Source organism: Oncorhynchus masou, unplaced genomic scaffold (assembly GCF_036934945.1).
Source record: "Oncorhynchus masou masou isolate Uvic2021 unplaced genomic scaffold, UVic_Omas_1.1 unplaced_scaffold_933, whole genome shotgun sequence".
Classification (NCBI taxonomy): Eukaryota; Metazoa; Chordata; class Actinopteri; order Salmoniformes; family Salmonidae; genus Oncorhynchus; species Oncorhynchus masou.
In genome coordinates, this window is record NW_027015816.1 from 133,251 (window position 1) to 146,102 (window position 12,852).

A 12,852-nucleotide genomic window follows, 5' to 3' on the forward strand; every position below is an offset into this window, starting at 1 on the left:
GGCATTCGTGTAGTATAGATGTTATTGTAGTGAGGACATTAGTGTAGTATAGATGTTATTGTAGTGAGGACATTAGTGTAGTGAGGACATTAGTGTAGTGAGGACATTAGTGTAGTGTGAGGACATTAGTGTAGTGAGGACATTAGTGTAGTGAGGACATTAGTGTAGTGAGGACATTAGTGTGGTGAGGACATTAGTGTAGTGAGGACATTAGTGTGGTGAGGACATTAGTGTGGTGAGGACATTAGTGTGGTGAGGACATTAGTGTGGTGAGGACATTAGTGTAGTGAGGACATTAGTGTGGTGAGGACATTAGTGTGGTGAGGACATTAGTGTAGTGAGGACATTAGTGTAGTGAGGACATTAGTGTAGTGAGGACATTAGTGTAGTATAGATGTTATTGTAGTGAGGACATTAGTGTAGTGAGGACATTAGTGTGGTGAGGACATTAGTGTGGTGAGGACATTAGTGTGGTGAGGACATTAGTGTGGTGAGGACATTAGTGTGGTGAGGACATTAGTGTAGTGATGACATTAGTGTAGTGAGCACATTAGTGTAGTGAGGACATTAGTGTGGTGAGGACATTAGTGTAGTGAGGACATTAGTGTAGTGAGGATATTAGTGTGGTGAGGACATTAGTGTGGTGAGGACATTAGTGTGGTGAGGACATTAGTGTGGTGAGGACATTAGTGTAGTGAGGACATTAGTGTGGTGTGGACATTAGTGTGGTGAGGACATTAGTGTGGTGAGGACATTAGTGTGGTGAGGATATTAGTGTGGTGAGGATATTAGTGTAGTGAGGACATTAGTGTGGTGAGGACATTAGTGTAGTGAGGACATTAATGTAGTGAGGACATTAGTGTGGTGAGGACATTAGTGTGGTGAGGACGTTAGTGTGGTGAGGACATTAGTGTGGTGAGGACATTAGTGTAGTGAGGACATTAGTGTGGTGAGGACATTAGTGTGGTGAGGACATTAGTGTGGTGAGGACATTAGTGTGGTGAGGACATTAGTGTGGTATAGATGCTATTGTTGTGAGGAAGTTTGTATTGATGATTCTGTTCAGCTGCTGTTCAATATCCACAGGTCCTACAACTAACTGGGATGGAAAGTGATGCTTAGGGGCATGAATGTTGTAGCCTGCTGGTCTTCTCTGTACATATTGTTATTACACTAGAATACACATACACACACACACACACACACACTGAAAACATATGTTCTCACTGTACTCGCTGGAGATAAAAACAACTGTGAAGTAGCATATATTACATTCATTCAACTTAACCACTAACCAAAAATATAGCACACAAGGATTCCTCAATATCATGCGAAAATTCCTCAAAACATTGATATTTCCTTGTTTTGGCCTGTTTTCGATGATTGGTGAGTCTGGCTGGCACGAGGGTTGACATTTTACAGGGGACTCTTTTGTATCTCCATGTTCATCTCTAGTAGTGATGCCTGGGGTCAGGGGTTACTGTTTATCCATACAAAGTGAGTCATTGTGTGTTTTTGGACTCAAGACACTGTTGCTCTCATTGCCTTTGGGGCTTCTCGGTTCTCGGTAACCGATGCCACCATATTTGTTTTGGTATTTATTAAGGATCTCTGCCAAGGCAGCAGCTACTCTTCCTGGGGTTTATTATGGATCCCCATTAGTTCCTGCCAAAGCAGCAGCTACTCTTCCTGGGGTTTATTATGGATCCCCGTTAGTTCCTGCCAAAGCAGCAGCTACTTTTCCTGGGGTTTATTATGGATCCCCATTAGTTCCTGCCAAAGCAGCAGCTACTCTTCCTGGGGTTTATTATGGATCCCCATTAGTTCCTGCCAAGGCAGCAGCTACTCTTCCTGGGGTTTATTATGGATCCCCGTTAGTTCTTGCCAAAGCAGCAGCTACTCTTCCTGGGGTTTATTATGGATCCCCATTAGTTCCTGCCAAGGCAGCAGCTACTCTTCCTGGGGTTTATTATGGATCCGCGTTAGTTCCTGCCAAAGCAGCAGCTACTCTTCCTGGGGTTTATTATGGATCCCCATTAGTTCCTGCCAAGGCAGCAGCTACTCTTCCTGGGGTTTATTATGGATCCCCATTAGTTCCTGCCAAAGCAGCAGCTACTCTTCCTGGGGTTTATTATGGATCCCCATTAGTTCCTGCCAAGGCAGCAGCTACTCTTCCTGGGGTTTATTATGGATCCCCATTAGTTCCTGCCAAGGCAGCAGCTACTCTTCCTGGGGTTTATTATGGATCCCCATTAGTTCCTGCCAAGGCAGCAGCTACTCTTCCTGGGGTTTATTATGGATCCCCATTAGTTCCTACCAAGGCAGCAGCTACTCTTCCTGGTGTTTATTATAGATCCCCCATTAGTTCCTGCCAAGGCAGCAGCTACTCTTCCTGGGGTTTATTATGGATCCCCATTAGTTTCTGCCAAGGCAGCTTCTACTCTTCCTGGGGTTTATTATGGATCCCCATTAGTTCCTGCCGAGTCAGAAGCCACTCTTCCTGGGGTACAAACAATTAAGGCACTTAACTCAAACAGTACATCATATAACATTATTACAGCACTACATATCTACAATACAAAATGTATAATACCACCATACAACAGTATTACAATGAACGTGTGTAGGGTACGTGTGCTAGCGTTTGTGTGCATATTCATGTGCCTGTACCTTTGTGTGTGTGTCTCTTCACAGTCCTGGCTGTTTCATAAGGTGTATTTGTACCTGTTTTTTTTAGAATCGTATTCCATCGCTTGCATCAGTTACCTGATGTGGAATTAGAGTTCCATGTGGTCATGGCTCTATGTAGGACTGTGTGCCTCCCATATTCTGGACATGCGGCATGACTTGTGGGGTGTGAATGGGTGTCCGAGCCCATGTGCTAGTAGTTTAAACAGACAGCTCGGTGCATTCAGCTTGTCATCACTTCTTACAAAAAACATGTATTGATGAAGTCAATCTCTCCTTCACTTTGAGCCATGAGAGATTGACATGCATATGATTAATGTTAGCTCCTCGTGCACTTTTAAGGCCCACACGTGCTGCCCTATTCTGAGCCAATTATAATTTTCCTAAGTCCTCTTTGTCTCACCTGACCACACTACCGAACAGTAGTCCAGGTGCGACAAAACTTGGGCCTGTAGGACCTGCCTTGTTGATAGTATTGTTAAGAAAGCTGGGCAACCCTTTATTATGGACAGACTTCTCACCATCTTAGCTACTGTATTATCAATATGGTTTGACCATGACAGTTTACAATCCAAGATTACTCCGAAATGTTTAGGACTAATTTATTCCTTGCCACCTATTCTGAAACTGACTGCAGGCCTTCGTTAAGTTTTGCAGTGATTTCAGTCTCTGTAGTAGCTGATGTGTATAGTGTTGAGTCCTCCACATATGTCGACACACAGGCTTTACTCAGAGCCAGCAGGCAGCTCATTAGTAAAGATTGAAAAAAGTTAGTGCCCCAGACAGCTGCCCTGGGGAATGCCTGATTCTACGTGGATTATGTTCGAGAGGATACCATTAAAGAACACCCTCTGTGTTCTGTTAGCCAGGTAACTCTCAATCCACAATATAGCAGGAGGGGCAGGTAGCCTAGTGGTTGGAGCGTTGGACTATTAACCGAAAGGCTACCAGATCAAATCCCTGAGCTGACAAGGTAAAAATCTGTTGTTCTGCCCCTGTACAAAGCAGTTAACCTGCTGTTCCTAGGCCGACATCGAAAATAAGAATTTGTTCTTAACTGACTTGCCTAGTTAAATAATGTAAAAATAAATAAAGCTATAATATATGTTTATCCAGGAACATACTATGATCGATCATGTCAAATGCTGTACTGAAGTCTTAACAAAACAGCTCCCACAATCTTTTTATTATCAATTTCTCTCAGCCAATAATTCTTCATTTGTGTAAGTGCTGTGCATGTTGAATGCCCTTCCCTAAAAGTGTTCTGAGAGTCTGTAGTTCATTTCTTTACTCTAAAATAGTTTTGTATCTGGTCAAACACAATTTTTTACCAAAGTTTATTGAGGGTTGGTTGGGGGCTGATTGGTCGGCTATTTGAGCCAGTAAAGGGTGCTTTGATAGACAACAATACAGTTCACTTTACATACTTCAAAATGACGTCTATCATAATTTGGTCAGTTATTCTTGGATGTGTAAGTATGGCTATGTTGCTGGGATGTCATGTCTAAATTTGCTAGTTTTTCCAATGAAAAAATCATTAAAGCAGTTGGAAATATCAGTGGGTTTTGTGATGCGCCATCTGATTCAATGAATGTTTGAGCTGAGTTTAGACTTTTTGCCCAAGATTTCATTTAAAGTGCTCCAAATCTTTTTACTATCGTTCTTTATATAATTTATCTTTGTTTTATAGAATAGTTTATTTTTCTTTTTGTTCTGTTTAAGTCACAGTAGGTTTGCAAATCGGTTGTGCAGCCAGACTTATTTACCATTCCTATGCCTCATCCCTCTCAACCATAACATTGTTCAATTCCTCATCAATCCACAGGGATTTAAATGTTTGTACACTCATTTTATTAATGGGTGCATACATATTGTTAACAGGAGTAAGCAATTGCATAAACATGTGAAGTGCAGCTTCTGGTTGCCCCTCATTACACACCACAGACCAGCAAATACTCTTTACATCATCAAGATAGGAATCACTACAACACCTCTTGTGTGACCTCTTATACAAAATATTAGGTACAGCCTTTGGAACTTTGGTTTTTCATTGATATGGCTACCATATTGTAGCCATATTGGGGTCACTACATCTGATAGATTTGAATACTGCTGTACAGCAGATGTCTGCAGTATTAGTAAAGATGTGATCAGTACATGTGGATTTCATTCCTGTGTTGTTTGTTAATATCCTGGTAGGTTGACTGGCACTCGTTACAGAGCTCCCTCTCATCGGACCGTGAGGATGTTTGAGATTCCCGGCCCCTCCACCAGCCACGATGGATTCTACAGCCGGCTTCGCTGCCTATCGACCTGAAATAATTGGCCTCTTTTTGGAAACTTTCCGACAAGTTCCTTAAAATCCATCTTCAGCAGTTCTGAGCTAGCCCTCCTAATGTCGTTTGCCTCCACATGGACTACGACGGCGTCAGCTCCAGGCATCTGTCGAAGAACAGTAGGAAGTGGCCTTGTTATGTCCTGTACTCGTGCTCCGGGATAGCACAGAGTTTTCGTCCCGGGAACCGAGATGTTTCTCACCATAGAGCTGCCGATGACGACAGCTGGTGCAAAGACTGAGGATGTGCGGCCGCTCTTTTTCCACAAGTGGCCTCGCAGACCCCCCGAGGATCGATAGGCAGCGAAGCCCGATGGACCAAAGCCGGCTGTAGAATCCATCGTGGCTGGTGGAGGGGCCGGGATCTCAAACATCCTCACGGTCCGATGAGGGGGAGCTCTGGAGATCTGAAACCCAGTTAGAAGGCACCAGAGAGGGAGACAGAACAGAGGACGAAGGTGCAGGTCCTCCGGATCTGATTTTGAAGTGGAAGCCACCAGGGATGAAGACGCCGGAACCTCTGGATCCAGGGTGCCGAAGCTGTTTGAAGTCTATGTCCGGTCCGGGCTTCCCGTCGTTGTGATTCAACATCGATAAAAGATTCTCGAACAAAAAACTTCACAGAATAGGTGCATTAAATTAGCATCATACCATGTAATGACTATGTAATTACTATGCCATGATCTAATAACTCTAATAAGTTTCACACAGCAACAGCTAATCAGTACATGATGACAGCACAGCTTCTGTTTTGTTTTAACTGTCCAATTATGAAATTCTGGCTAATGATAACCCGATGCCTTGGATCAAACAAAATCAGTTGTAACCCAGGTTATTAGATTCCGTTTGGAATGTGAAAACAGACTTCTGATTGGCTCAGAATACCGGTGGAAATCTGAGGTGGGTGTAGTACTAGGACCAAGTTACAAGGTTTACGAGGCTTTACCTGAAGCCAATTCATTTCCTGCTAACTGCCTAGTGTCAACATGATGTCACCTATGACACATTATAATGATGTTTAAGTGGTGCTTAATGCTGTTATCTCTAGCTGTAGAGAGCTTCAATTCAGTTTACACTTATGTTATCAACAGCTATATATCTTTACAAGGGACAAAATGTCTTCAGAACAAGATAAACAGGTCAGATTCGAACGTGGAAAGTCTTCAAAGGGCAGTATTTTTCCACCCACCCACTCTAGTAAATGTATTCTATTGAATTCTTATCAGGGTTAAATTAAACCTCTTTAGTGTGAATTGGATCTCGGGGGAGTCATTTTTCACTATGAAAAAAACAACACATTTTAGAATCATCTTGCAGCTTGTATGTCACGGACAGAATCAACTTGACCAATGTTCATGTGTAGGTTCGTGTTTTATTTAAATTTTAATTTTTTTGTCCATACTGTGGGATGAAGAGGTTGTATTTGGTGTACCTTCTTGGTGCTTGGTGTATCGTCAATACAATTCATTCTTATAAAATATCTCAATCACAATATGTATATTATTTAGATTATTTAGATATACTTCTACATTGTATAATGGACTGTTTATTTGTCTTTAGGAGTGTCTGGATGGTCCAGTAGTGACACTTCCAGTCGAGAGAAGCACGTTACAGCTCAATGATCGTGGGTTCAATCCCTTCTTCGAACGTTCTCTCCTCCAGACCGTCCCTACCCATCTTATTCCCTACTGTCCATATAAAGCTTCATAAACACTTAAAGGAGGTTTTAAAATAAAACAACCGACAGGAGGGAAGCTTAAAAGCATAGTTTAATGGATTCTCTGTCTCTCACGATACATTCCATTCCATTAATATAGTAGTCATTTCTAATCAGATTTGCTTTGATATTTTATAATCTAGCTCATGTGAAGTTGATCCAGTGTCCTGGTCTTATCTGTTCCTTACTGTGTAACAGCATTGTAACAGCAGTGTAACTTTGGCAGCTCGTGAAGCACAATATTGTCTCTACAATCTGTTCAGCCTTGACTTGGCTGGGCGTCTGCAAGATAAATCACACCTCGCTCTCGTCCTTGTTCTGTAACAATGCACAAATGTTTTCCTAGCGCTTATTCCGCATCAACAAGTATGTTCAAAGCCATGGAAAGAGAGTCTCTCTGACTAAAAATGTAATGAGACCACAGAAGGATAATGTGCTTTTATGGTGATGGTGGTTGTATTTAGCATACTTTTTTTTTATTTTTTATTTAACTTGACAAGTCAGTTAAGAACAAATTCTTATTTACAGTGACGGCCTACCAAAATGCAAAAAGCCTCCTACGGGGATGGGGGCCTGAGATAAGAACTGTATGAATAAATAAATACAATATAAATACCAGACAAAACACACATCACAACAAGAGAGGCAACACAACACTACATAAAGAGAGACCTAAGACGACAACGAACTACAAAACATGACAACAGGGCATGGTAGCGACACAACATGACAACAACGTGGTAGCAACACAACATGGTTGCAGGACAAAAACATGGTACAAACATTATTGGGCACAGTCAACAGCACAAAGGTGAAGAAGGTAGAGACAACAATACATCACACAAAGCAGTCACAACTGTCAGTAAGAGTGACCATGATTGAGTCTTTGAATGAAGAGATTGAGGTAAAACTGTCCAGTTTGAGTGTTTGTTGCAACTCGTTCCAGTCACTAGCTGCAGCGAACTGAAAAGAGGAGCGACCCAGGGATGTTTGTGCTTGAGGGACCTTTAACAGAATGTGACTGGCAGAACGGGTGTTGTATGTGGAGGATGAGGGCTGCAGTAGATATCTCAGATAGGGGGGAGTGAGGCCTAAGAGGGTTTTATGAATAAGCATCAACCAGTGGGTCTTGTGACGGGTATACAGAGATGACCAGTTTACAGAAGAGTATAGAGTGCAGTGATGTGTCCTAGAAGGAGCGTTGGTGGCAAATCTGATGGCCAAATGGTAAAGAACATCTAGAGCATCTAGAGCTCGAGAGCACCCTTACCTGCCGATCTATAAATGATATCTCCGTAATCTAGCATGGGTAGGATGGTCATCTGAATCAGAGTTAGCTTGGCAGCTGGGGTCTAAAAGAAGTGATTACGATAGAAGAAACCAAGTCTAGATTTAACTTTAGCCTGCATCTTTGATATGTGCTGAGAGAAGGACAGTGCACCGGCTAGCCATACTTCCAAGTACTTGTATGAGGTGACTACCTCAAGTAATAACACCTGTGGGAAGAGGGGCATTCTTCTTACCAAACCAAATGACCTTTGTTTTGGAGGTGTTCAGAACAAGGTTAAGGGTAGATAAAACATGTTGGGCACTAAGAAAGCTTTGTTGTAGAGCATTTAACACAAACTCCGGGGAGGGGCAAGCTGAGTATAAGACTGTATCATCTGTATATAAATGGATGAGAGCTCTTCCTACTGCCTGAGCTATGTTGTTGATGTAAATTGAGAAGAGTGTGGGGCCTAGGTTTAAGTCTTGGGGTACTCCCTTGGTGTCAGGCAATTGCTGAGACAGCATATTTTCTGACTTTATACACTGCACTCTTTGAAAGAGGTAGTTAGCAAACCAGGCCAAAGACCCCCCAGAGACATCAATACTCTTTAGCCGGCCCACAATAATGGAATGGTCTACCGTATCAAAGGCTTTGTCCAAGTCGATACAAATAGCAGCACAATATTGCTTAGAATCAAGGAATCTTAGAATTAAGGAATCTTAGAATCAAGGAATCAAGGAATCTTAGAACTTAAGGCCCTAGGTATAGCCAGTCTTTAATTTTTAGATAGCGTACATCTCCTGCATCTCGCTCTTTTTTCCGCACAAAGCAAATAATGACATACTAATGGGCATTTTATTACAATATTACAATGGTATTTAATTGTTTACTTGTTTTTTTAAATTCAATAAGCCCTGTCTCTTGCTCAATAAGCCATGTCTCTTGCTCAAAAAGCCCTGTCTCTTGCTCAATCAGCCCTGTCTCTTGCTCAATCAGCCCTGTGTCTTGCTCAATCAGCCCTGTCTCTTGCTCTATAAGCCCTGTGTCTTGTTCAATCAGCCCTGTGTCTTGCTCAATCAGCCCTGTGTCTTGCTCAATCAGCCCTGTCTCTTGCTCAATCAGCCCTGTCTCTTGCTCAGTTAGCCCAGTGTCTTGCTCAATCAGCCCTGTGTCTTGTTCAATCAGCCCTGTCTCTTGCTCAATCAGCCCTGTCTCTTGCTCAATCAGCCCTGTGTCTTGTTCAATCAGCCCTGTCTCTTGCTCAGTCAGCCCTGTGTCTTGCTCAATCTGCCCTGTGTCTTGTTCAATCAGCCCTGTCTCTTGCTCAGTCAGCCCTGTGTCTTGTTCAATCAGCCCTGTCTCTTGCTCAGTCAGCCCTGTGTCTTGCTCTATCAGCCCTGTGTATTGCTCAATCAGCCCTGTCTCTTGCTCAATCAGCCCTGTCTCTTGCTCTATATGCCCTGTGTCTTCACTGCATTTCTCCTGTTGCATTTTGATCACACCAACCAAAAAAAAACAACATTACTAAATTGCGTTTTATTACTCAAATATTTAATATATATTTTGTAAACTTTATTTTTCAAATGATGTTGATGTGCTTATGACTAATCGGCTACAATGTGTTGATTCATAGTGGCCTGACAAGACAAGGGTGTGATAGTCATGCATTAGTAATGTGTCACACAGCTTCTCTGGAAATAACCGTTTGTGTTTAGCCCCTGAGGGGGACATCAGTGCAACACCACACAACCAGGCATGAAACCACCTTTTAACTCTAACTGCAAAACTGAGGAATATACTGCAGTATTTATATATAGAAGATTTATGTTCTGTATCAGTTTTATTTCAATTGTAACCACAACTTTGTAATTAATGTAATAAAATCACTAAGACAATATTCTTCACATAAATGACAATGTCATCTGAAGGATCTTGATTCTAGAGGCTGGTGAAGTGCTGTCGGTAGGACAAAAAAATACAACTCAGAATTTTATTTTTTGGAGCATTTAAAAAAAACGATTACAAACACAGTGGTGCTTACATAGTTGTTTTAGAAAAATAAGAACAACAAGGTGTGAAAACACTTAACCTTAACACACAAGAACAACAAGATGTGAAAACACTTAACCTTAACACACAAGAACAAACAAGATGTGAAAACACTTAACCTTAACACACAAGAACAAACAAGATGTGAAAACACTTAACCTTAACACACAAGAACAAACAAGATGTGAAAACACGTAACACATAAGAACAAACAAGATGTGAAAACACGTAACACACAAGAACATCAATATGTGAATACACTTAACCTTAACACACAAGAACAAACAAGATGTAAAAACACTTAACCTTAACACACAAGAACAAACAAGATGTAAAAACACTTAACCTTAACACACAAGAACAAACAAGATGTGAAAACACGTAACACACAAGAACAAACAAGATGTGAAAACACGTAACACATGAGAACAACAAGATGTGAAAACACGTAACACATAAGAACAACAAGATGTGAAAACACGTAACACACAAGAACAACAAGATGTAAAAACACGTAACACATAAGAACAACAAGATGTGAAAACACGTAACACACAAGAACAACAAGATGTGAAAACACGTAACACATAAGAACAACAAGATGTGAAAACACGTAACACACAAGAACAAACAAGATGTAAAAACACTTAGCCTTAACACACAAGAACAAACAAGATGTAAAAACACTTAGCCTTAACACACAAGAACAAACAAGATGTGAAAACACGTAGCACATAAGAACAACAAGATGTGAAAACACGTAACACATGAGAACAACAAGATGTGAAAACACGTAACACATGAGAACAACAAGATGTGAAAACACGTAACACATAAGAACAACAAGATGTGAAAACACGTAACACATGAGAACAACAAGATGTGAAAACACGTAACACATGAGAACAACAAGATGTAAAAACACGTAACACATAAGAACAACAAGATGTGAAAACACGTAACACACAAGAACAACAAGATGTGAAAACACGTAACACATAAGAACAACAAGATGTGAAAACACGTAACACACAAGAACAAACAAGATGTAAAAACACTTAGCCTTAACACACAAGAACAAACAAGATGTAAAAACACTTAGCCTTAACACACAAGAACAAACAAGATGTGAAAACACGTAGCACATAAGAACAACAAGATGTGAAAACACGTAACACATGAGAACAACAAGATGTGAAAACACGTAACACATGAGAACAACAAGATGTGAAAACACGTAACACATAAGAACAACAAGATGTGAAAACACGTAACACATGAGAACAACAAGATGTGAAAACACGTAACACATGAGAACAACAAGATGTAAAAACACGTAACACATAAGAACAACAAGATGTGAAAACACGTAACACACAAGAACAACAAGATGTGAAAACACGTAACACATAAGAACAACAAGATGTGAAAACACGTAACACACAAGAACAACAAGATGTGAAAACACGTAACACATAAGAACAACAAGATGTGAAAACACGTAACACATGAGAACAACAAGATGTGAAAACACGTAACACATTAGAACAACAAGATGTAAAAACACGTAACACATGAGAACAGGGGACACTTAACAACTATAATCCATTGCACTAACGTGAAACTAATCTGAAAAACCATATGGACAATAAGTGTACACGGAGTACATGGGGTACAATACAATATAACCAGGAAGGAAAACATCTAAGGTGTAAAACTGCAGTATTTACATATTGAGTATTTATGTCCTGCATCGGATCACAACGAAGGTTTGTTTTAACTATAACCACAATTTTGTAACTTACGTTATCACATCAATAACTCAACATGTGTCATTCGTACATAAATTATACTGTCATTTTGTCATCCAAAATAAGTATACTTCTTTTGTAAGTATTTTTTTTTTTAATAAAAAGTTCTCTCAATTTAGTTTGGAGTCAACAACAAAACAAAATAGGAAGTGTTGAACAGTGCTATAGACGTTCATATTGAAGCATCATGCTGTATGCTGATATAGAGAATATATCGGACGGCTAGGAAATGACCAAAATAAGAAGGTTTTAATACAATATAATAATTATAATTAATATATAACTCACCTGATAACAGATAGCACAGGCTAACACTGCAGACGTACTCTCCACAAGGTAGAGTGAGACAACAAATATAAGCTGTGAATATGAACAAGTTAATGTGTGTTTTAAGTAGTGTGTGTGTATAGGACAATTCTTCATCATATGTCATGCTACAGGTGTTAAATTCATTCAATATACTTCATTATTTGCTTACTTTACTTGACATTAAAACATAACCCGCAAAGCCCCTTTCGTTTGGGTGGCCTAATTGGCCACACCCATCTCCTCTTCAAAATATTCCTTGTCTCAAATCAATACAGAATTATACTTCAGTTCTCATCAATTCATCGTCCATTTCCTCACTAAAAAAGAGTCCCGATGGTGCTTAGCAAATACCTTAAAAACAAAATAACACATTTTTATAAATGTGAGAACATCCAACGACAATAATAATATATATTTTTAAAATACACTACTGCAAAATCACACTGACTTATTTTGATCCGTATCAGTGAGTAAAAAAAACACTCTTTTCCTACCGTCTCCCCGGTCTGAAGCTGTCAAACCCCCTGAAACATTCTGTCCCTTCTTACATTTACATTTAAGTCATTTAGCGTCTTATCCAGCGGACATCCAGTGGAACAGCCACTTTATTTCCTGCCTCCCTTCCTCAATGACAACCTGAAGATTTACTTCAACATCAATAGTATTACTGTTG